Source organism: Myzus persicae, unplaced genomic scaffold, assembly GCF_001856785.1.
Source record: "Myzus persicae strain clone G006 unplaced genomic scaffold, MPER_G0061.0, whole genome shotgun sequence".
NCBI lineage: Eukaryota > Metazoa > Arthropoda > Insecta > Hemiptera > Aphididae > Myzus > Myzus persicae.
Window position 1 is genome coordinate 379,370 of NW_019103784.1, and position 27,381 is coordinate 406,750.

The 27,381-nt window shown below is 28.6% G+C and overlaps 1 protein-coding gene across 3 annotated transcripts in view; it reads right to left on the bottom strand.

Moving 5' to 3' along the window:
- Positions 1–17,832, bottom strand: part of LOC111035302 (cGMP-specific 3',5'-cyclic phosphodiesterase) — a 93,437-nt gene extending 75,605 nt beyond the window's left edge. For 2 of the 3 annotated variants that reach the window (XM_022316865.1, XM_022316866.1), the window contains exon 1: positions 16,923–17,832. The gene's annotated coding sequence lies outside the window, so the exon portion shown is untranslated. The remainder of the gene's footprint in view (positions 1–16,922) is intronic. The other variant, XM_022316867.1, reaches the window with a different exon arrangement.
- Positions 17,833–27,381: the final 9,549 nt, after the last annotated feature.

Sequence of the window (27,381 nt, forward strand, 5' to 3'; positions counted from 1 at the left end):
TAGAATTTAAAATACGAGAAATATGTGATTCGTTTTTAAATGCATACAATAAATCTACTACGTTCGTTTTATTAAATGTAGGTAATTAATACACAAAAGTAATATTACTGAATTGTAATAATAGTTACATAAAATATTTTAGGTTTAGTTTGATACGAATATAATCGTTACATTTAACGTATAATATTATGAAAAATACAATCGTTAAAGGGATGGTAACACATTAAGGGCCATAATAACATGTAAGGACGATAATATAAAAATCAATGTTTCACAATCCTACAAATCATCAAGAATAAAGTACCTATTCCGTTTTTCTATAAAATGTCTCGAACCGTGAACCACAAAATTACACGAAAACGTTCCTTATCTTTAGTATTTTCAATAAAATATAATTAAATCGAGTTTTGCATTGCTAACGATATTATTACGAGTTTAAAATAAATATGTTACACTCGTTGTAATTAGACGAGCGCCTTTATTATTTTTCTGAATTGTCTCCAATTTATACCTGTGCATTATGTTAATATATTATTACCGTTATGTAACACTAGCCATATACATATTTAACTCAACTATAATAACGTATTTAATGAAAGTCATTTTTACGTGAATTATAACGGAGGAGGCTTATTGAAACTGAAAAACCTAAGATTAAATAAATAATAAATTATGGGGCTCATCGTTTATATTTTATCTGAGTACCTACCTCTAATGCGGATAATTATTATGAAATCAGTAATTGGAACGTATTAGTCCATGTCATTCGATGCCAATTACCCTTATAACTCGAACCAAGAGCCATCTCCAATGGCCTGTTATAAAAACTAATCAACTTTTATCGGTGCTTTGGGAGCTGACAAAACGAGAATGGCGATAGTGACAAAACGAGTGAATATAATATATATTTTTCTCGCTAACTCAACTCCGTCGGGTTATCACTGTTATTTCATCGGTAATTTATAAAAATCTGTTTTTTTGTGTACACGAAAAAAAACTTACGAAAAAGTAATCACCGAGTCATTGTTAGACGTAGACTTTGAATATGTACTCGAAATTGGGTTCGTCTGCCGCAGGGTAGACGTCGCGATGCTCTTAAGTCTGTTGCGAGAACGAAGTTTCCACAGCAGGTAGGGTAGATGATTGCAATTACTTTAACAGTTGTCGTATATAACAGAAAATGGAACTATAAAAGATTAATCGATCTTAGCGATGGGACCGTGCAATTACTTTTTGTTTGCAAACTTTATATTGTCACTTGTCCTATTGGGAGTGTAAATAGTTATTTTTACTGAGTTCGTTCAAGAACGTGTCGTATACACAATTGCCAATTGAGGGCTGCGCGAAATCGATGTCTACAAAATTCAATTTATGTCATTAGTTAATAGACACGGCTAAACCAGAACTTCACCGTGGAATTTCAGGTATTTAAACTTAAATTGTTCTATAAGTGCCAGCTATATTTGGTTACACCATCATATAGTTAGTTATTCTAATATATAGGTTTAAAAATAATTCTACATTTGACCCATACATTATAGTTAACTAGTGCACAATGCGTTTCAAACTTATATTAATTTAATACAAAACCTTTTTTTTTACATCAAATAATAGAACATAACGGTTTTCAATTATTAGATTGCCTCTCGTGATGGCCAGTACTGCAAAATATATATCGATCGAAACACTACGCTTATGTAACGGCTGCAATGTCCATCCCATACGATTATTACGCTGCTGGTTATTTTTCCACGTCGATGCGAGAAATATTAAGACTTTTTTTTATTCCAATATACATAAAATTACAAAATAAAATAGTGTACACCCCGTCCCACGTGGGTTTACTAATACTAATTTAAATGTCTGCAGTAATACGGAACCACCCGTATAATTCTCCATCATAATAATAATAACAATATTAATATGCAATATTATTATAGGTACCTAGTACGATCTCGTCGTGGAACACTCCGTATAATATTATTATTATTATATTCGTGCATATTAAAAACCCACGGTCAATTAAACCGCATCATAAAGGTAGAATTATCGAGTAGGTCATATACATAATAATACACGCAATAAGTGTATACGTCATATAATATTGTAAAATGTATAGAAAACTAACTGGAAACCAATTGAATAGGGGAAAAATCCAAACATGGCACATATGTAATACACATAATAATAATATACGATGTTGAACGGTTTTGTCGCGAAAACACAAATGGAAAGTCCTCGGACCTATCAATTAATATTTAATTGAACGTTTTGTGTGTACCTTGATTACCGGGTTTCCATAACGCGAACGCCCACGGCGTTAAACGAGATAGGGACGTCCGGGATAATTTGCCTCTGGGCTCGCATTAATACATTTAGGTACCTATATAGCATTTTACTATGTAGAGGTACATTTCAAAATTTTCCGACTATCGTGATTTATCATGTCCAGTAAAATTCCGCGAAACTATGTCTAAATACTTTAATATTATTATATTATTACGTATAGTGTTGGTAAATAAATCGTTCTGTTTTTAAGAGGGAAAATCGAAATAATAGATGTTTCGTAAGACACTTTATCAGACGAGTATCGCTCCCGTAATCAGCAGAATTAAGTTGCAAATAAAATTTAGTCTGATAAAAATAACACTAATAACAATTATATTTTTATTATAACCCGCGTACAAATACAATGATTTTATCCAACGAAAAATAAGCCAAATAAAATTCCTAATTTACTTTACTGTATGTCTGTATGTAATATACAATATAATATATAAGTACCGTAAATATAGAGTAGATATAAAACGAGATACGAAATATAGAATAGGAAAAAACTGGTTCGTCTCAATGTTGACGTTTTAAATATATATATACATTTATTCCATAAAAAGGTGCTTTTACTTTTTAAAAAACATTTCAAAACGATTTTACCAATTGTAGTAGCATCTAATAAAACATACAATACCAAGTTTAATGGTAATAACTAATAATATATTGATAATACATATTCTAACAGATTCAAGCATAAAATGTAATATACACTATGGTGTTTGGTACATTACGTTTCGAAGATATTAATCCCGTATTATTATTTATTCATATTTCATCATAAAGAAATGTAAGTATAATAACAATAGTTTTTGTAATCATCACTATACGCAATTATAGTAGTATGCCATAGTTAATACATTTCTAGACGTCGCTACTGTATTTAATAGTTAAAAAAACATAAAATGTGTGCTTATTAATATGCTGCAATTATAATAATTGACGTTATACTATTGGCGATCATTTTTATTGATTAGTAAATAACTAAAAACATTACAATACAGATTTTAAATTTAAATTAATTTATGTTCTTACATAACTTGGGTAAATATATTTTGTAATCATCTAGTCATATTAATTATTACCTATTCAAAAATCATAAAATTAGTGAATTTATTGTTCAGTTATCTAACACAAAAAAGCTATTAATTTGAAGTCAAACTCATTTTATCCAAAAATAATTAAGATTTCATTAAAATTGTTCTTTCTTACATTTCTTTGTAATTGATCTGAAATTTTGGTATGTACTAACTAACTGGTAAATCAAAAAATATTATGTAATTTAAAATACAATTTGTAATTAAATAAACTGACTTTCTTCTATTAAATTTATCTACATTAACTAACTGGAGGTTAGAGCTCCTAACCAGACAAGTCCATATTTTTACATTTTTCAGGGCTGGCATTTTAAAACCATAACTTTAAAGACGTTTATCAATCTTGAAAATATCAAAACTTTATAGTTTATTACATAGAATACACAAAAACAAAATAATTTAGATAAGAGTATGTGATAGAATAAAATATTACTAACGACAATCCACATGCATTTGCTTGCCTTAACTCAACTTATCTTTAATGTTAATTTATGATTCTATATTTTAAAATCACAGTAATAATTATTAATAATAGCGATAGGTAACTGTTTTCAAAAACAATTCTAAATTAATAAAACTACACATACAGATATTTTATTTTATCTTTTCGATGATGGTCGGTAAATGTTTCTTGCGCTAAAGAAAATATAGTGAGAAAAAACTACCCCTCTATTAGTACTTGAGAATAGATGCACTGACCTGTCTAAACCACCAACTAGATACGATTTCTAATCGATAGATAGGTTTCATAAAACTTTTTGTACACTTTCATCCAAACAAGTGTTCACATAAAAATTTAATAAATATAAAATAATGTTAAAAAACCAAAATATTTTAGTATCGATTTATTTGATATAAGAAAATGCGAATGTTATCAATCTTTTACTTTTTCGATGTACATTTTTTTGGAAAAAATAAATTATAATAAATAATTATACAATAATTGTTTTAAAACTCAATTTCAGTTAATAGTTCTGGTTTTTGCCAAACAAAAGTATAAAAAGTTAATTATTATATAATTTGATTACAATAATGCGACATTTGAATTATTACTATTATAAATTATTTTTAAACATTATAATTTACTTATCATTCAAACCAATTAATATTTATAAATTATAAATACCAAAAATCCAATACTACATTCAATACTAAAACTGCAGTTAAACACATTGTCATCTACTATCCAAATTGAACATTCAGAACAATTTATATGAAGCAAATGAACCATTTTCAGATGCCAAAAAAATAATCTCCCACCTTAAAATAGGTAAACCGTTGAAATGTATTAAATAATATAGTTTAAGAGGACGTGATACCTGCATGTGTTGTCTCTGTCTTACAAGTGCGTAACATAGCAAATTTTACGCTCAGCAGAATACGTGTAGCTCCGTTAGTTTAAAAATTAGTGCGAATTGACCTCTTATAAAATCTAAAGGTAAGATTATTATCTAGGCAACCTCATAGGTTTTTATTATATTTTAATTTTAACGTGAGTTATGAGTATTTTAAAATTGTAAATTTTTTATACATCTTAAAATACGTATAACTCGCGTTAAAATAAAAATACAATAAAAAGCCTATGAGGCTGCCTAGATAATAATCTTACCTTTAGATTTCATAAGACGTAAATTCTCTTTAATTTTTAAATTAACGGAGCTACACATGTTCTGCTGAGTGTACAATTTGCTATGTTACGCACTTGTAAGACGGAGACAACACATGCGGGTATCACGTCCTCTTAATGATAAACCTAATGTTAACTAATAACTCTGATTTCGACACCACTATCATTTAAGCTTTAGATAATCAATTACAATACATATTATACATAGTGCCTAATAGTTATAAGTTATAACTTATAACTATTATAAGCTGTAATATATAATTTATTGATGACGGTAAATAATTAATAATTGAAAATTAAAATTATATTAAATATAAAGTAATTCATTGACACAAATTAGTTGGGTCTATTATAATATTAAAATAAAAAATGTAATTGTTCTTTATTTTTATCCATTCGTTGTGGTATGGTATGATTATTAAATGCTCACAGCCATGAAATAATTCAAATTTAAACATAGTCTAAATAATTTATATTTTTGTCATGATGATGTTACATTTTGAATACTGAATCATTAATTGTTGAGGCTTTGTCCACATCAAACCTTTTTCCTAAATTAAATAACGTTCTTTATAATTGTATTTATAAATATAAAACATTTTCTGGATAAGCGATAAAACATATGAAATAATTACTACATTTTGGTGTAATTTATTTGAATGAACAAACAATTAATTTAAATCACAATTCACAAATAGTTCTAACTAATTTAAATTTAAATAAAAAAAACGAAAAAATGTATTCACTAATACCCCATACTTCAAAAGTATCGGTCAACAACGAGATGATACAATTTTATTGTGTTATTAATATTTATATTCTAAATCGGCTGTAGGTTTAAAATATTTTTATGGTATAGGTATTTTATTATTTGAAAACTTCGAATTTAATTTCTTAATTGAATCGGTGCGCTAACTGAGAAAACTAATTTGGCAGATAATTCTAATTTAGTGTCTGAGGTGAAGCACGTATACATACATATTATGTAGGAAGTGTTCTGAAACCAATGCACAGAAGTTGTAAAAACCCGTACTTATGTTGAATACTAACGACAACTCAGTAAACCTGTCCAAACAAAACGGACACACTTTATATCCGGTGTAACCTACAAACTTTCAGAATTATTTCTCGGGACTCACGTATTATTTATATTTTTTATCATTACTTTTTCTTTGCATACATATTATTATACTACGCCGAGGACACACCATAAAAATTCAAAAATATTACAGCTCCTCCCTAAATGTCTTTTTCCATGTACTGTAAACTAGAAGGATTGACGATTAAAAATGTTACTCACTTGACCCTTTTTTCGCCGCACATAACTTTTTAAAACGGTTGACAGCTTGTGTAATTTGCGGCCCATCAAACAGAAGCTTCAGAAGCTTTTAATATTTAATAACCAGACGTCATACCTACTATATACAATATTATATATATATAGTACAATGTATAAAGACATCCGTTTTGCGTAGAGATATCCTTTTATGTTAAAAATCCTTTATTTTTTTCCCACAAAACTGCTCTAAAAATGATTTCTTCCTTGTCGATATGGTGGGTTCTGAGAGCCACTTGAGTAAAGAAAACTTTGCACTAAAACTAAACGTTTTCATTTATCATTCAAAGAGTTAAAACGACTGTTTGTGGGCAATTTTTTTTAACACGTGTAGATACACTTGCATCACGGGTAGTTTTTTTGTTAAAATATAACAATTTGTAACGAAAATTATATGATTATTTGATTCTAAGTCAAGAACTTTCTAATAAGATCAAGTTAAGCTAAATTTATTCTAATCTAAGTAGATATTTTATTTTGATAAACTAAATTAACTTAACACATATCATGCATTTAAGTTATTTATTCCTTAACTCTATGTAGATTATATAATTAAATACATACAATTTATCAATATCAAATAAACATTGGTATGAAATAGTGTTAATTTTTTTTAAAGTGATTCATCCCAGGTAATTTCAATTTTTCTAATGTATAAATAAATCAAAACGTATAAACTACATCCGATAATAATTATGTATAATATAATATTAGGGGCTACAATCCAAAACGTACTATTTCCATTTTTCAGTATTGATAGATTTGTGTTATGGACTACTGAAGTTGCTTTGAGATATAGTTATCTTACTAAAAAATGTGTAAAATGGTAATGAACATTTATATGTTATGTCCTCTAAGTTATATTGTGATTAAATGTCCTAAATTTGACATCCAAGTTTAATAATTGTGACAAAACGTACCATTTCCATCATATAGACGTTTTGGCATAATTTAAGGAAAAAGTACATTTTGCTGTTTATTTTTTCAAAACGTACTATTTCCGGAATTAATGCGTTTAGCTTAAGAGTGTATTATTCTATATTATTTATTTTTCTATTGGATCACATTTTTTAAAAATTATCACAAATAAATAGTTTTTTTTTTAAATTTTATAATAGTATATGAATATAACAAATGTATAGGTATTTATTTTACAAAAATACATCCACAACTGGGTAACATCCTTTTGCAAAAATGTATACATTAATATTACCTTAACATGAAGAAATAAATATTATTATAATTGTATTTTTTAAATTATTTACTATTTTCTTTAAATTGTTATTGTTAATCATTTGAAATTTATTTTATTATCAATATTGCACTTTGATTTTTAAAAAATGCTATGTCATATATTATGGAACTTAAAATAATACCTAGATCAATGTTTGTACACGCGTACAATTAATTATATTACATCAAACAAAGTTTTAAGACTATATCCACATAAATTTCATTAAAATGAATAACCTTTTTAGTTTTGGTGGCCATCAAACTTCAAAATTATAATATTATGCATTTACCCGCTGATTATAATTTCCAATAAAAGAACACTTTTTTTTCAGCACACCCCTAAACACAGTTTGTTATATAATTTGCATCCACTCGATCAGTGTTTCTTACCAAATCTCACTCAATCAATATTATAATGACGAGCAATAGCCTTGTTTAGCTTGAGCATTATTCTATTGATATGTGAACCTTATTCCATTCAACGAGGTGAACAAATCTTCCCAGTCCGGATTTCGATATTAATTCAGTGAATCCCGAGGGACACGAATTCTCGGTGGGTAGTCTTAAAGTGGACCTGATATCAGTAATATAAAGTGTTGACTGTCGTTATAATAAATCCCCAATGAAAAATGGATATATATATATATATACTTTTTTTTCATTCGGTTGGAGACTCGGTTCGTAACTTTAGGGCACGATAAAATGACCGCTGCATTTATGTATAATATATATGTATACAATGCATGTATATTAGCATTCCTGTATCGAAACCAACCAATTTACGACATACACTCACATTTTTGTGCAACATTGAATTGACGATTACAGTTTTATGGTCAATAAACACGTCGTGTTATACTGCGAAGTAGAATTTCTCAAGAAATTATCATGACTCGTTTAAAGGAAGGATCATTCTCTTCCATTATAATCCTCGAAAGTTTACCTCTCGTATTAGAAGATAAATATATCTATGTTTTATACTTTGTGTAGGCTCTTATCCTAATAAGTTAGGATTTAATTTATTTCAAATTTAACTAAGGCTATATGAATTTATTCTTATTCGCACTATATAATAATAATAATAATCGACATGATAATATGTTAGTTTACCTAAGAATAATTCAATTACAAAATGTATTGAGTTTTCGTTTGATTGTAAATATTTTAATACTATATTCGAATTTATAAAATGGTTAATACTGAGTGGTTTTTGGTTTGAGTCAAGAGTTTGTCAAAAGATGGGTATGATGTTTAATTTGTATAGTTATTAGTCTTAAACTTAACTAGACACAATTCTATAAATGTTTTTAAAGCATAATAAATGCTTTTATATTGTTTGTTATCAAAGGTTAATAGCACTTTGACTACCTACATGAATATTCTCAATAAATTTAATAAGTGTAGAGACTGCAGAAATGGCTTCATTTCATACCATTATAATAATATGCCATTTAATGACCAAGGACAATGATTTTTAGTTTATTATGATACCACCTACCGTAATCGGCTAAGTGACTTATCCAGTTTATGAATTATGTTATGTAAGACTTAAAAAAGATATCTTAACGATTTTAGAGCTATAAAAAATAACTATGAAGTATGATTAAAAAAAAAACCTACCTGTATATTATTATTTTTAAGTATAGATAGAAATTGTATCCTATTGCAATTTGTGAAAGGATATTGAACAATCATAATATTTAAATCTATACAAAATTTAATTTTTTTTTACCTGATAAAATAATTTTCAAAAATATTTGTATTATAATATTATAAAACCATCTAATAAAGTAATAGTTGACTAAGTATTTCTCACTAAAATTTATGACCCAACTATATACACGAGTTTCTTTCAAATATTGTATTATAAAATGTTCATGTTGTAATAAAATTTAGAGAGGATATCAAGGATATCACTTTGACAGAGTAACTGTACACTTGAAGAATTCTGCGTAATATTTATGTTCACTGTTCAGATAAAAATAAAACGTCAAGTTCGACTGGTCCGTTTTTATTATCAATCAGTCAGTATCATGACACATTGAAAACATAAAAATGAAAATGTAATTTATATATTGTGTATAAGTTTCAGTTTCGATTTCAAAATATATTTTATACGTGACACCAATATTTTGTCACTCGCTAAGAATCAATAATATTATCACATGTAAAACGCCCGATTCCATCTAATATACCATTAAAGTATCTAAATAACGTAGACATCACTTAATTCTTAGAACTGCCAACGACCATTTGAAACTAGGGTAATCTTAGACACGACAGACAATTCCCTAACAACATAAATATTATATAAACTTTGGGCTGAACACATTTACCAAAGTAGTGTATGTTCCTACTACCTTCCTCCTACCTACCACTCTGTGTCTAAACTTGGGATAGTTTATTATCTTAGTACCTACCTACGAGCTACCGGTACAGCATACTACACTAAAATAGTGCACGTATTAGTTATTCAACAAACGCGTTACAAGTCAAGCTTATTTTAAATGCAATGTATCATAGAACAATTCATGACTAAAAATTATTTTTTTAAAAAAATCTATTAAATTTATTCAACTTTTAAGCGTCCATTTATAAATATTCATCCGTGTGTTGGCTAATCAGTTTTAATTTATTTTTAAGTTTTTTAACATTCATGATTGTTGGCCATATCTCACAATAATTACAAAATAATAGCTATAGCCTATATGTAATACTACCATAAAACTGACATTAATATTATACAACAGTTTACCGTTACAAAACGTTTCATTTTAAGGGATAATCATTAATACTATAATAAACTACCCCTCCTTCATTTACATTTTATGCAAATCGTTTATTAAAATGGGTCTAAGTTTTTTTTTTTTAACATAATACTTAGTAATTGATTATTTCCGTTCAAATGTAATTGTGTTATAATTTAAAACCATTGGGTGCTATGATATTATTTATAACAATTATTACATAGGTAGGTACGTAATTTACATAATATTAATTATATACATTATTACACGAATAATAAATTTATATAATCTACAGGTAAGTGGATATTTGGAAATATGTTTTCAGGTAAAAACTTTTCAGTAAAATACTTACAGTATAATCTCGACAGTTGTTCTTATTGACTGATTCAAAGAATATTGACGAAAGCAAAAAAAAAATATATCGGTAGAGCGAAGAATATCTCGATTTTTCTTGCACGTCGTGGTATAATAGTATCTATATATATTATATTAGTTCAACAAGCACCGGGTTAATGGTTTTTCACGATATGTGGTCAGAGTTGAAAACAGGACATATCAATATTATACGTTGACCAGTACGCTACTAATTGGACAGTACACATTCAGGATATCGATTTGTGTGCTTGTTTTAGAAGAACGGTCGGGATAACATGATGGGTAAGAATATTGGACTTATTGTTAGTTTTTTCAAGAGTATTAATTAAAGTCATACACGTCCATGTGTCCATCCAATTAACCTAAGAGGAAAAATTGAAATTGTGTCGTATAATATAATATTATACCTTCGCCTTTTACATTTTACTATAACATGACCATGACGTCGCTGCAGCCTTAATAATAATGTATTATCGTATTTAACACTTTTGTTAAAAAAGTTTTTTCTCGCGTAATATTAATCCAGCTAGATCAAACGTCGAATAGACAGCACCTAGCACTACAAAAGTAATGAACGAAAGAAACTTTTGAGATGATTTCGTGATATAATTTTTAAAAGTCCGTGGTAAAAAAAAAGTTATAATATACCACCGACGTATAAAAGAAAAATGTATATGATTTGTTTTTTATTTTTACGCAGAAAACAAAAGGTATGAACATGTTTATGTACATCACTACATCACCCATTATAGAACATATTTTATTTGTTTTTATGGTTTAAAGTTGAATGGCTACCGTAACTCAGTTTGAACATAAACAACTGCGACAACAATCGATGTGTTTAATTAAAATGCCACAATTCATATTATTTACGTGCACCGTTATTAAAGATTTTCGTAATTCATATATACGCATTAAACAGAATAAACCTACTATCTTTTCGACACAAATCAACTACATATTTTAATTAAAAATGTTTTTCATACTATTTTAAATATACGACGATTATAGAGGAAGTTTTCCACCATAATAAATATCTCAAAAATACCTACCTATCTAACCAATCTTATTATTTATTACTCATCCTACTCTATATTAGTACCTATATAAATAATAAGCAATGGAATTCATAAAAACACATCAAGTTGACTCGCCAAGCACTCCCTTCATTTTTAGATGAACAATTTATTTATTCAAATTATGATTTTAGGAGTATTTATAGTACACTTAAAGACCATATTTTCGAATACTTAAATTTTCAATACTCTTTAAGAGCATCTTGTGGCGATACAAACTTATTTTTTCAAATGAAACCCAACCTTTTTACTATAAATTGTTTATAAGATACATTTTTTGAAAATTAAGATAACCGAAGTACAAACGAGTTGTTTCAGGGTTATTCAACCTTATATTTAAAAGATAACAATTCCTAATAATAGTTTTAAATCAAATATAAAATATATATTTTAATATTACTTAAGTCTTGTATTTACTAAACTTAACCAATTTATATAAGTTATAAAATACTAATTAATATAAACTACTATACTTTTCGAATAACCATAGCCCTCGTATCTTTGAACCAATCAAGTCCATGTACTTTCACCCGTATGTACATAAAGCTTATTATTTTCATAAACTTCAAAAATATAATGTACATACACCAAAATTTAAAAAAAAATCATCAGCTTAAAAATGTACCGTAAGATTGATGGTTCTCGTTAGAAAAAAAAGTTTGTATCAAAACTAGTCACTCCTTCTTAAATTGCTTTAATTTAATAACTCATTATTTTGCAAAACATTAGGTATTATAGTTATTGTCTCTTTTCGTTAAAATATAAAATATTCGTTGATCAGAAATGACCCAGAAATATTTCATATTGGCCAATTGATAAAAAATAGTTGTATAAAAGAAAATTGACACTCAACAAAAGAGTAATAATTAACCTAACTATGTGGATTTTTTATTTGATTGAAAAATCTACCTCTAGTGTTGTTACATCAATACAATTTAACTTGAATTTATAGTATACATTATATCCGATATAATCCAGAAAAATTAATAAAAGTAATAAATATTTCAGTATTTTAAGATTTTTTCATATTATAAATATTTTATATATTTTAATTAATTAAAATATTAATAATATTGTGTAAGTCCCACGCTATTATAGCATTTAAGTATAATAATATTATTCAATTCATTTCAGACACAAATGAAAAATATTATGATTAAAGGATGATGGAATTTAAATTGCATCCTCCACAATGAAGAAAATTATATTTTATATTTATCTACGACTTTTGTCATCACCTCTATTCCCGGTTTCACTCCTCCATTACCCCTTACATAATCAGCGCCCTTTAAGCATACATGACATTATAGCTATACTTAACAACACAACCACTTTAGTAATATTAAAACCATTCATCTCTTCAAAGATAAATCTGGCATTTTATTATAAATATTGTACACTTTTTATAACTATTTAGTATTTACTATGACAGTGTTTTTTTTAACATTTAATTTTTGTGGTTTTATTTTTCTATTATATTTTACAAGCATACTAATGATTAATGAGTTATAAAAATATTTGGATAATAAAACAAAATAAAAAAATACACGTGACCCATTAGTTCTCATAATTTATTTTATTATTAAAATATAAATTTCCCACCACAATTAATCACTCAAACAAATTATAAAATTAGGATGTTGACAGATCAAGAAAACATTCTAAACGTTTAATTTAAAATATAATAAAGCGAAATTATGTCAATTTTAGGGTTCTGAATATAATACACTAAAAAAACTAGTAAGTACCTACATTTCAATTTTCAAAAATCTAACTATAAATGGTAGAAAATGAACTAAAAAAACATTATTTTTAGTATGAACATTTTTATTTATTAAATTATTTCGATGAATCTAAATTGTTTCAATCGTGGACATTTATCGAATTCTTGTAATAATATTCTGTACACTTGACTATTAATGTCGATTCAGTGACGTGTGCAAGTTAAACTGTAAGGAAAAGCTTTAATGTAAATGCCCAATGAACTTCTGAGAACTATCGGCAGGTGAAATGGTTTTTTCATTTCAGATAGGTACTAGGTACTCTGACACCTTGGCAGTTTATCAATAACCTTTATTAAGTTTTGAATTTTAATATGGATGTTATTTAGACAGAATGAGATGTATATTATATAAATTACTGATAACAAATTGCAATGAAAATATTTAATGAATCAAAGAATAAAAAAAATGTATGTTCCATCTGAGTTTCGTTCAATGAAACAACTGAAATTATATTATTTTCTTTTTAATGAAGTGAACTTATACAAATTTATTTTATTTTTAGTATGAATTCCATAAATTATTATTCTATTTTTGGAACTTTCAGTTAAATGTACCTGCGCATACAATGGTATAAAAAAATGTTTATATTAAAAAATAGTTAATGCAATAAATAAAGTAATTAAACTAAAATTTCAAAACTTTTATCTGCCTTAGCTTAAATCAGTTAAATTGTGTACTATATTATTATTATGTGTCGAATTAATAATAAATACTGTTAACATATTAATTACATACAAATAAGTTACGTATAAATGAAAGAATGAATAATAATAGCTGACTGTTGAATGTAGAAATTTAAATTGATAGCACACTTACAAGTTACAACTCAATTAAGCTATTACATAAATGTAGTAAAATATTAATGACTAACTATCAAGATATATCAATATATTGTTATGCACTGAAGGAGTTTAAATGTGGACTTGGAAGAGACTATTTCGTATTATTTAAATTTGACGGAAGAGCAATGCAAAAATTCATCAAATTTCAGAAGAGAAGAGAGTATATTGATATCTATAACTATTAATTGGATCAAGGAGTGAACAACTTATGGGACATTTATAAAACATGAGACCTTCATAACTAACATAATGAAAAAATCAATGGACTCAAAGAAATAGAAATACGGAGCAAGATACTCCATACGTAGGAGAAATGATTGGAATGGCATTATGGCAACCAGTGCAACGGTTATCCCCCATATGAAGACAATGGTGTTGAAGGGAGATGGATGGAAGTCCATTTTCGCTATAAAATCTATGCACAAAATCTTTTATTAAAAAATTACTTGCAATAAAGTGTAATCTTAACCATATAGACATATTGTGACATATGAACAATACACCAATAATGCTTCTAAACCATATTATATAACTAGCCAATTATGTGTTTTATTAAAATTATTATTTTGATTTGATTCCTTCGGGGAGCGGTAAAAAAGCTCAACAAGTTCCAAGGTAAGAAGTTGTGTCAGTGACCCACCCACCCACCTCGTGAAGTCTTGTAACTTGTTTTTAATCTTATTTTCATAATACAATTATAATTATTGTACATTGTAATATTATATTTATCATATTTCATAAAAGTTTTATTGTAGAATCATCAGACAATTATGTATAAAAGATCATATCGTAAAAAAACATATAGGTAGGTAGGTAACTTAATAATAATATACAATTTAAATTGACGTCACAAATTATAATACCATAAGATTAATATATTGTTAGATTAAAATTGTTATTAATGAAAAGTTTACTATAATTTAATTCATATCAAATGCAATAACTAGTAATCATTATAATGATATAATATATAGATGCACTAATATTGCATACATCTAATTTCATTATTTTATAAATGCTAAGAAAATACACATTGACCTAGGTGATAACCATGTATAGATAGTGCGTATAGTATAATATTGTTATTTACACATGTTTTATTTTATATGATTTTTAATACGTTACCTAAACATTTTAATCGTAAAATATTTTATAACTTTATTCAAAAATATTTTGATATGTAATTATGTAGAAGAATAGCAATAATATTATGATAGGTAACCATAAATTAATTTTTTTATAAATTAAAGTTTTTATATAAAACATTACAGACGTATTTGACATACTTTTCTTTAAAAGATAATTTAAACAAGTACTAAACCTCCTAAAGAGTAAAGGTTATATTGCATATTATCCTGTAATTAATTACAACTATTGACTCATTACCATATATAAATTTATGAAACTTGTGAATCTTCAATGAACTTATAAATTACACAGCTATAGACCAATTTAACGACAGCATATATTATTATAATACGTCTATTAAATATTTTAAAATCAGAAGTTTTCCAAAATCACAATTTTAATAAAAAATACGATAAATCATTTATTATTTTGAAAACATTTTTGGACTCCAGGTTTTAGTTATAATATTATTAGTAAGACCCACATTGTGATAAATCGGTTTGTTATTCACTCATTTTGTTTTCTATGGTCAATTGGTAACGCAGCTATACGTTTATACGCCGTATATCATATTATTTTATATTACAATATAACATAGCTTTTATATTATTTACAAAATTGTTTATGGCGTTCATGCTATAAGTCGTTATTACTCATTATGATATATTATAGTAGATAGGTACAACAAAACAATACGATCGATTGAGTAATTCTGATGGTTTCGATATTCATGTTCAATCAAATTTGTTTGTTTTTTAAACCAGCCGAGAACCGAGAAGAACAATAAATTTCATAAAAACAAACCGCGTACTTACGGCGTGTGCATATTATAATATTATTCTCCACGTTTGTAGTGTCAGGAAATTTAACATGCCTTTGAGTACAATTTGTATAATATTTATGGCCGTAAGAGGTAATATATACCTGCTGTAACAGAGATGCGACTGATACGAGTTTAACTTTGGGGTATGAAAAAACGAACGTAATCTATACTCTATAGGTAGGTTTGACGTCGTCACCAGGTCTAGAGAGGCATTTAAAAATATTTGACGTAGTAATTGGGGAGAGGGGAGGAATTTAAGTTGGCTGAGGTTGGGTTAGGTTTTGCTAGGTGGGTTGAAACTCTTGAGCCGAGTCTGGCCAACTACGCAAAGTGTAGCTCCTACATTCACCTGTACAAACTAAAACCTCGACTTAAACGTACCGGGACGTTGCGTAAGATAGCTGCTAAGTTGCATAAGACCCCCTCCTACCCCCTTTTCATAACAAAATTGTTGTGTCAAACTGCCACGAAGCAAAAACCAACAACAACAACAAAAAGGTATTATAAAAAATAGGATTCCTACTTGTATGTGGACGTCTCTAAAAGGCGCGGAACGACTGCAGCAATCGGCGGCCGGCACGTGGTGGTGCGGTGGCTGCAGCGGCTACGACGGACGCCGGTATCGCCGGCGACTAAGGCGGCGACGGCGCCACGACCGGTGCGTGGACGGCGGTGGACGTGGTTGGACGGCCGCCGCCGCATGACGGCTATGCGTGGACTACTCGTGGTTTTTTCCCCTTCGCCGTCAAGTGCTGTAGCGTAAGACGCGATCTTAATAAATATTGTCGTCCACCAGTGACGGCAGCGATAACGATATTATTGTCAATCGAAATTAAAACAATAACACGTGCGTATGTATGCCGACCGCGAATATATAATTATTATTATTGTTTATGATTCTGATATTAGTTATTACAATAAATATTGTTATCACACGTGCGACGTACTAATGTTGTGGTAGGTACTTATTGCAAAACGAATGTTGTGCAGGCACTCGCAGCCGGGAAAAAACACGCTCGCGGACAGGCGCACGTGTACCTACTGCCGCGTCGCGTCACATATTGTCGCGCTGGACCGGTTGTGTTACTTTCGCCCCGCTGTGGCCGGCCGGCGCGAAAAAAATCTCACCGGTACGACGCGGTATCAGGTGGCGTATTATTAGGTATTATCGTATGACGCGCGCCGGTTGAGCCGGGTGGCGGGTAGGGAAGGGTGACGTTGGCGCCAATTAATAACGGGTAATAATTATTAAATTATGATATTATTATTGTGTATCGACGACGACGACAACGATGACAATAAAATAATACGATCGTGTCGATCGCGCGCGGAAGAAATTCGTGCGGTGGTGTCTCGTGTGCGTGTGGCGCGCGCGACCGGAACGTACGTCAAGTAGGCGCCTGGCCGCGACCGTTACGCTATGTGTACTGCACAGCTCGGCGCTGGGATCATTGCGTTTGGCGCGCGCGGCAGTCGTCGTCGGCGGCGGCGAGCGGTACGGTGTGCGCGCGCGCGTGAGTGTGTCGGTGCGTTTGCCGGTGAAGCGGCGGCGGCGGCGGCGGCGGCATGAGAGAGAGTGATCGCCGGACCGGTGACGGTTGGGCGGGGTGGAGGGGTTAGACGGCGGCGAGCGAGCGAGAGAGACCGTCGGAGAGACGCGGCCAGCGCGACACGTCAGCCACCGCCGCCCGCCCCGTCGCGAACCGTTTCTCTCTACCCCTCATCGCCCCCGACTACATATACGCTAACCACGCGCCCGGCCACTCCGTCGGGCCTCGTCCTCAAGCTCCGGCTGCGGCGGTGATCCTCCCGTTGCCACGGGTGACACGAGCGTTGCGCGCGCATCCTCGTCCAGGGATAATTTTTCCCATCCCCTAGTCCCGTAGTCGCCGACTCTCAAACACTGCAACTGTCACGTCTCTCTCGCTCCCCCACCCGCAACCGATCGCTCGCTCGCTCCACGCAACTCCACACCCCCGCCGACCCGCGGTCGACCGTTCACGGGGGCGAGCGGGGCAGAAGCTTAATTTTTACACTTTTTGAGCGAATTTTTTTTCTGTTTACCCTCTTTTTGCACAGCATTTAGCCGACGTACCGTGCATTGTCCCACACACATACTCACACACAACTCCGATGGAGAGCTCGGACTTCGCAGGCGGTCCAGTGCGTTGGGAGATCGTCAGAAGGGGACAAAATTTATAATTTCCAAATTAATTGCTCGACGCCTCTACTCGACCCAACGACCGTGGGGTTATTTATTTGGGGGATGCTGAGGGTACTGCCTGTGTGGAGTAATCGTCGCGTAGGTGTTAGTGTAGAGCGAGTAAACTCGAAAATAATATTATTATTGCCGGTTCCGAGAAAAAAGGATAAGTAAGTTATTACTGATTACCGGTTTACATTCGTCAAGTTTTCGTTTATTTATTTTCAAATAACAGTTCGTGGAATTAATCTATTTCTGGCGCTTCCGCCACCGCCACTGCTGCCGCCTTCTGCATCACGTGGGATTTTCAATTCTGCTGCATTTGTAGTCTGTTGACCCTTCCGTCACGGGCACAATACCTTTAAAATTACGTCAGTCCCTTGACGCATTTTGATTGATTTTTTTTATTTATAATTTTGATAAAATAAACATAAAATAAAGTTTCACAAAAATCGAATTATATTACGTACATATTTAATAACAATAGGCACCTGCTTAATCTATTTTCTATAATAATCCCACATAATAATATACAATATACATGTTATATGTTTCAGACATATTCCTAAGATTAATAGGATACGTGCATACGAGCTTTTATTTGATTATTTGTTTTTGTTAAAATATTATACTTTTGATGTACCTATAGTGTATACTGAAGTTGGTATTATTATTATAATATTGGTATTATATTTTTACCTACCCAATAACTTATTATGAACACCGTTTATAGATTTTTATGTCGAATAAAAAGTGAAAAAACGTTAAAATAAAATCGTATTACAAAAATATTAGTGTTTTCTTTTTTATTAATTTTAATCTGCATTTTATAATTATTATTATAAATACAATAAATTACAACTACAAATTTGAATTGTATGTAATTAACATAGATGGATTTTTTTATATAATCCTATCGTAAAATTTAAAATGTACAAGCTTTATACCGTCAGCAAAAGGTGGCGATATTTTAAAATATAAAATTTCAGAAATGTCATAAATCGAGTTAAACATGCAATTAAAATTGAAAAAAGCACCAGAAATAGAATGGCGTGGTCAAATTGTATCCACATGTACCATTTATGCTTATGATTATTTTATGTTAAAACTGTTTCAAAATGAGTAATATTGTTACCTAGTACCCTATACCTACAAAACGTACCTTTCCACACTTAACTCAGGGTAAAAAAACTATTTCCAAATTACATTAAAAAGTTGTATTTCCTTTTTTCTTAGGATCGTCTATGTTTGGTATTAAAAAAATAGGTAAAGAGCACTAAATCCAATTATTATAACAACACTTTGTAGTTGCATATTATGCCAAAACGCACAAGTTCTGCATGTAGATACTAGCAGTACCTACTATAATAAAAATAGCAAATTAAATTAATTTCATCATAAAGACATGTACTATTTCCAGTTGTTTTAAAAAATCTAAAAACTTTTTTATTATATTTTCAGTAGGTAGATGTATTAAATAAATGTACCAAAATAAATTGAACGAATACTTTCGATTTCATCTATCTGTCGTCTGATAACATTATTTTCATATATATAGAATTATGAAAATGTTTCATAAATACAGCACTAGAAGTGCACAACATGCAGATAGTCAGTTTTTTAGTTTATAGCATTGAATATTGATGTTACCTATATTCAAATTGCGACTAAAAACTTTTTTTTACTTGTTCTTATGGGTTAATAGTTATTACTTATTAGTATTACTTAATTTATATCACACTTCGAAAATGTGTAATACGAGAATATTTGATTTGTGCTCCTAGCGAGAGTATAAGGAATTTAGTACCAGGTAGATATCCTTGATTGTCTAATACAATACCTAGTTATTAAAATAATTATAATAGTATCAATGAAAGTATAATACAGGTACCTATACTATTATACAATACAACATGCATTAATAAAAACTTATAAATCAAATTACATTAATTTTAAATATTGTTCTACTGTGACAGTGTTACTCAGCTATTAAGTGCATTTTGTATGACATAATACATATTGAAATACAATTTGATGAATAGTGAACAATGTTTAAACGCAAAATAAATTTTTAATCAAATTTTAAAATTGTATTTGTGTTGATAAAAAATAATTCCAAAACATTATAAAGAACACTAATGTCAAAATAATTGTACTTGTACAGTTGTGCCTATATCAAAGTTGTGTTAAAAATATTCCAATCATTGAAATATTAATAATATACCTACTTAACTTTCACAGTAAAAAATATACTTTAATCATATTAGGTTTATTATATTGTTTCAGCCCATTCATAAATAATAAGTAAAATGTTATTATTTAGTCATTCAGTAAGTCGCTGTATGTTTATGTTAAATTTGAATTCAATGATAAATCATGATAAATATGATACTTAAAAATGATTTTGATCGAAGACAGTATGTCAGTATGTCGGCCTATATATTACTAAGTATATTATATGATATATTAATATTTCTGTTACCTACATTAATATTTTATTTTTCTATTAGAAAGACAGTAGGTTGAATTATTTTTCAAAAAATGTAACCATCCATAAATCACAAATAAACTATAAAAAGTTGAACATTTTAAATACCTATAAATAGCACGAAAAGATAAAAAATACATTTTGGAAATTATTGCATGTCTATTAAATGCTAATAAAATATATGATCAAAATCTCAAATCACTGTGGAGTATACACCCTAACTTTTGAGTTACAACAAAACGAAATCAATTTTTTCGGAAATTGGTTTTAAGTAAAAATTCCAGTTCATTCTTAATTTTTTTCCTTTGTTATTTTAAAAGTACTAGTTATTATATATCACCCTTAAAGTTGAAAATCGAGCCATTTTTACCCTTAAAATTAATGACTGATATAAAAATAAAAAATATAGTTCTCTAGTAATTTAGAATAGAAATCGTGGTTCCTACAAAAAAAGATCTAGAATAGAATTGTACGTTTTCAAATGTTATCCAATATTACATTATTTAACAATAGTCAATAATTCACCTTAATGTCATGCTTAATACATTTAAAAATAAAATATAATGAATTAACAGATTTAACCTATGAACTCAAATAAATATATTTAATTAAAAAAAGGTAAATCAAGACAATTCGTTGGAGTATTTCAATCTACTAATGTAGCTAAATATAACCCAAACTATTCCCAAGTTATTTATTAAAAAATAAATTTAAATAGTTCAAGACATTTTAAGAATAATAAATTACATGGTCTTTCTAATTAATGCAATCAAAAAACTTAATTGTTCAAAACATACCAAAAAAGTTTTAATTATATTTGTGTATTGCTAAAAGAGTAAAGTTTAAATCAAATGCATTTATGCACCATAAATAAACAAAAAAAAACGGGGAAGTCCCTTTGCTGTAAGTAAGGTGTCGAGGGCTCTTCATCATTTGGTAGTTCTACAGGAGGGCAAGTTAATGTATTACCAAAGAGTAAAATTTTGGGAAAATTTTAAAATAATTGAAGACTATAGGAATAAAAATAAAAATAAGTATTCTAATGAATAAAGATTTAAGTAGATTTACATATAAAAAATATAATATTATTTAGACTCAAAATATTCATTGATAAACAATTAAAAATCAAAACTTATAAACATAACATTATAAAAAATTTAAAAATGTTGTGAGAATTGAATTAATACAAATAACTGAGTTATTATCTGATCATCATTTATTTATGAGTTTTCCGTGTACAGTTCCGAACTACGCTTGTACAAAAGTACAAGTAATCATTGCACTTAAAAAAAGTGCTTTAGAAGAACTTTTTAATTATTAAAAACAATGAGTGAAAATATTACTAACAACCATGATACGAGAGAAGGTGCTAACGATTCAATTAATCAGATAAATTTGAAATTCATTATGTGCTTACTTAACCTTTAGAATAGCATAAAAGTCAAATTGTTCACGTTATTTTTACTACCATCAAAAAAATATCTCACCATCGAAGCAGCAAAAAATAATAATTAACAGTTTGATAAAATCTATTGAAAAATTAATAAGGAAAAACGGATTCAACAGTTTTAAACGAAGGAAAATATACCACGAATCGACTAAACGTTTCATCGAAAATCGTAGAAAAGCGTAAACGAAAAATTCCACCAAAGACGTCGGAAACCGTCAATTCAGACGTTGAGTTAGATACAGAAGAAGATAATCTAGAATATCCTGTTTTCAATCGATGGACTCAACTTTGTCATGTTTACATTGGAGATTTTAAAGAATGTCAGAAATCGCATCAGATTTTCATCAGAATTTTTTAACTGGGAACTATTTAAATGTTATACAATCTTAAAACGGTGGGTCAATGATTTGGCACTCAAGTACAATAGTGTGACATAGATATTTCGAAATTATACTTGGAATTTAAATGACAACCTTCATCATTGATGTGATGATTTAATTTCGGTTAGATAACGCAATAATTTGACTTGTTAAAATGTATTCATCGTGACACTCTTCAAGATTATTATTCAAAATGTAGCATTTAGCACTTAGAATATTTTTCACCACTTTTTATCTTTCGTCGTCCCTACGAATAAGTCTGCCTCTGGACCACATAAGTAACCATAGGTTCACGTGAAAGGAACTTTAGTGAGTTGATATTAAAACTATCAACAATGGGCCAAAATTGTTTAACGAGCATATAAATTCAACCGAGAAGAATTTGATAAACCAACTATGGTTTTTAAAAGTTGACAATACAACTGATGATATATTTGGCTATTAAAGTAAGAAAAGTAAAAATAAACTGTAATACTTTTTGTCTGTTAAATAAATTAAAGATTGTATTACTCAAAATTGTTAAAATTATAATAGGTAATAGGTTATTTGTTATTACAATATTATAGTTATATTTTATTATATTAGATTAACAGTTGGTTAAGTACCTCAAATATCAATATTATTTTAAATATTGTGATATTTTATTTTTCTTATAGTTAGACGATGGGTTGAACTATTTTTGGCAAAAACAAATCGTATGTATTATTATTTCTTACTTCACTTGAAATAATATTATGCGTATAAAGAACATATTTTACATTTTTATTTTCGATATTTTTAGGTTGCTGTAAGAATAACTTATGACTTATGAGGAACCTTGTGTTAAATTTATTAATAAAGTATGGATACTATTATATTTTGTATTATTTATCTGTATTATGAGATTTTAAAATGAACAAAAAAAATTATACTCAAATATGAATCCCTTTAAACCCTGCCTAATAACAATAATTAATGGTAATTTAAGTCGTAAACTACCATAAACTCAGAGGTATATATTATTTTTTAATTTATACGTACTTAATGATTAAAAAAAATAATGAATTTTTACCTTCTTCGTGTAGATGCAAATGTTGTACTAATATCATTTATTGTTCGTGCAATTAGAAAATATTGGTAGAACTTTTAAATTTTCGTATAAAACATTTCAAAAAACCCTCTAGAGACCAGACAAATATTAATCACTTAGATTAAAAATTTATTTTTTACCCTTCCAAAACCCTTTTATCAATTTGTGTTGTTTTGAGACAACCAGCTTGAAACTTTTTTAAGTTATGAAATTAATGAGAGAAAAATTCCATTCAGAATCAACCCAACCATGTCGTTTAATCTCTTTTTTTGTTACTATTATTATAATGTATATATTTTGCTGAACGTAAGATTAAAATAATTCAAAAATACACAAACTATTACAAATGTAAATTTATTGTTAACGATAAAACAAATAGTTATTAGACTTACAATTAGTACGTGCTCAGAATTTCTGCCGTTGTTTAAGATGTCTACCGGACGAATTTGTTATACCTAATTGTTCAAATTAATACAACACGATACCTATTGTAATGGTTTGCATTTATTATAGACGTTTCTCAGATTAAATCTAATGAATGAGTGCAATTTATTAGTCTAAAGGACAACATTAAATAAATAGTTACAATATGTCGAATTTTGCATATAGCTTATGTGAACTTGACATTTCATAATTTATAAAATATGATATAAATCAACAAGTATAATATGTTGACACTTGCTACATCCTTAATTCTAAGCCCATAATTATTTGAAACTAGAAACTATTTAACAAAAGACAATGTATATTAATTATTAATAAGTATTATTTCTCGCAAATCATAAAATTAATAATTCAAAAATATAATATATATAAAATAAACTAGTTAATTGAGCTAGGTAGTATAATATGTATTATAACTTAAGTTGTCCTGCTAGACGACGATCTAATTTTATGTATATAAAAATGAAAAAAATGAATCTTATTAACTCGTTTATTAGTGTACACTATTATGGTCAATATTTAATTTAATATTCAATGGTAAAAATGCGTAGTACAAGATATAAATGTTCTAAAAATATCTTTTATTTCAATATTATAAACATTTTTCCCCTATTTGAGACTTAGGTTTTGAATACAGCGAATGTACGTAGGAACTATCTCTATAATGTATTATTCGATTTTAAACATTTCTCCATCAGTTTCCATACTAACTGTTACAGCCTATAAACATTATGCTATTTACTTCAAACAACTTACAGTTACATAAAATGTAAAATGTAAATACCTACCAATTCTATGTAAATAAAATATTCATGATTCGAAGGTTATTAATATAGGTAATCAAAATCAGTTAAATTCCCAAAATTATGCAACACTCTGATCTTGTGACAATAACCGTATTATAGAATAGTTTTTATTTAATTTCAGGACAAATTTTATAAACTACTGCACTTTATTTAAAGTGATTTAAATTGAAAGGAAACACTCAGATGTTAAAAATCAGTTTTTAACTAATTTACATAATATCTATTACATATACAAAACTTAAATATAATATATGTTTACATCATTAATAAATTATTGATATTAACTTATTAATGACATTGATGACAACATTATTCAATATAATACGTCATATTTGGTTTGATATAGGTATTTACCACAGCCTCTTAAGCGTGTTTAATCTTATTTATTAATATAATAGCACGAATGTACCTATTTTATATGTACATGGCAGCAAAAACCATCGGATGAATTAAAATTACCAACGATTTAACAATATTATTTATTCAATTTTTTTTCCTATGGTAATATGTTGTATAATGTTAGAACTGTATTTTAGCATACGAGCATCGAAATTGTATTAAATTATCCTAGAACATTATTTATGTTAGCTACATTATACATTTAAACATTCACATTGATGTATATATGCTAGATGTCATAAGTTTTATTTATTTCACAAGCAAGTAATTTATTCTACACACAGGCTATAGTTTTACAAAATCTACTAAGCATTATTTAGGTGACCCTATAGTCACTGTTGATAAATGGAATCGTTTGTAGACTTGTAGTTAAGAATACTGTTCCAGCTTGGTATATACTCAAATAATTATAGAAAGTGATATATACTCACATACTTAATCATTGTGAAAATTGTATTTATATTAAGAGAATTAGATAGACTAGCTGACAAAACACACAACTAATACAATTTAAACGTTTACAACATTATAGACAAATTAATTCACTAAAAAATAGTATTTTGGGTTATGATCGAAATACATCCACTGAGTAATAATTTTTATTTTATGTTTATGATCACCAACTGTGTACGATAAAAAGAGTGATCTAAAAGTCTAACCTTACCACCTATATTCGTTCTTATTGTCAACCAGGTTTAAAAACCTTTCCTCATAAATTATTTTTAAAAACGCCATTTAATCACCAGGTATGAGGTACCTATTATAGTAGACCAGTGATGAGTCACATAAAACCATACTTTAAATATATTTAATGAATAGTCAGCAACTCTTCTTTAATCCACTGATTTATCGATATTAAAGCAGATATTATGTCCCTAGTTACCGCTCTCTGTGTCATGTACAGCTACCCATTTTATTTAAATAAAACAGTAAAAACTTAACTATATAACAAGTCAATATGAACTATGTTCTTGGTTCAACAAATCATAATAAGTTAATGCAATTTCCTGACACTAGTTTTTTTTTACTATTACCTAAAGTTTTCAAGTATTTCAAGTTTTAACAATATTTGATAAAAAAAAAATACTTATTGTTAATTATTAATATCATTATTTAGTTTACATTAAAATAACATAACATTAACGAGAATTTTCTAAAACTTACAAAAATATCGGCAATTTAACTTAACCAATAAACTAATTAGTTAATTGGCATCTGGATTTAACATTATAAATACATTGTATGTACACAGTACACAATATAATAATGACACATGACACAATATAATAATGACACATGACACAATATAATATGGTTTATGTCAGGTATTATATTTTTGAACCCGCTAAAACCAGAAAGTCAGTTCTTGGAATACTGACATACCTACTTACTAGTCCACGTAAGTTATACAAGTCTTATTAGTTATAACAAGTTATCATCACTATATCTATATTTAATCGTATTAATAAAACTGACTACTAATTGGAAATTGGCCAACCTTAATGATTATAATATGTAACAAGGTTGAAATTTAATTGGGTTACAATGATCCAAACCTATAATACCAATACAATTGATCACATAAATTTGACGACATAACCCGAAATCATACTCAAATTTCTATAAGAAATGTCTAATTAAAGACTAAGACTGCACTATAAAATATTAAATTAAAAAACTCCATTTTAATATTGATGTAATTTTGTACATAATAATACAGACACAATAACAAACACGTAGGTA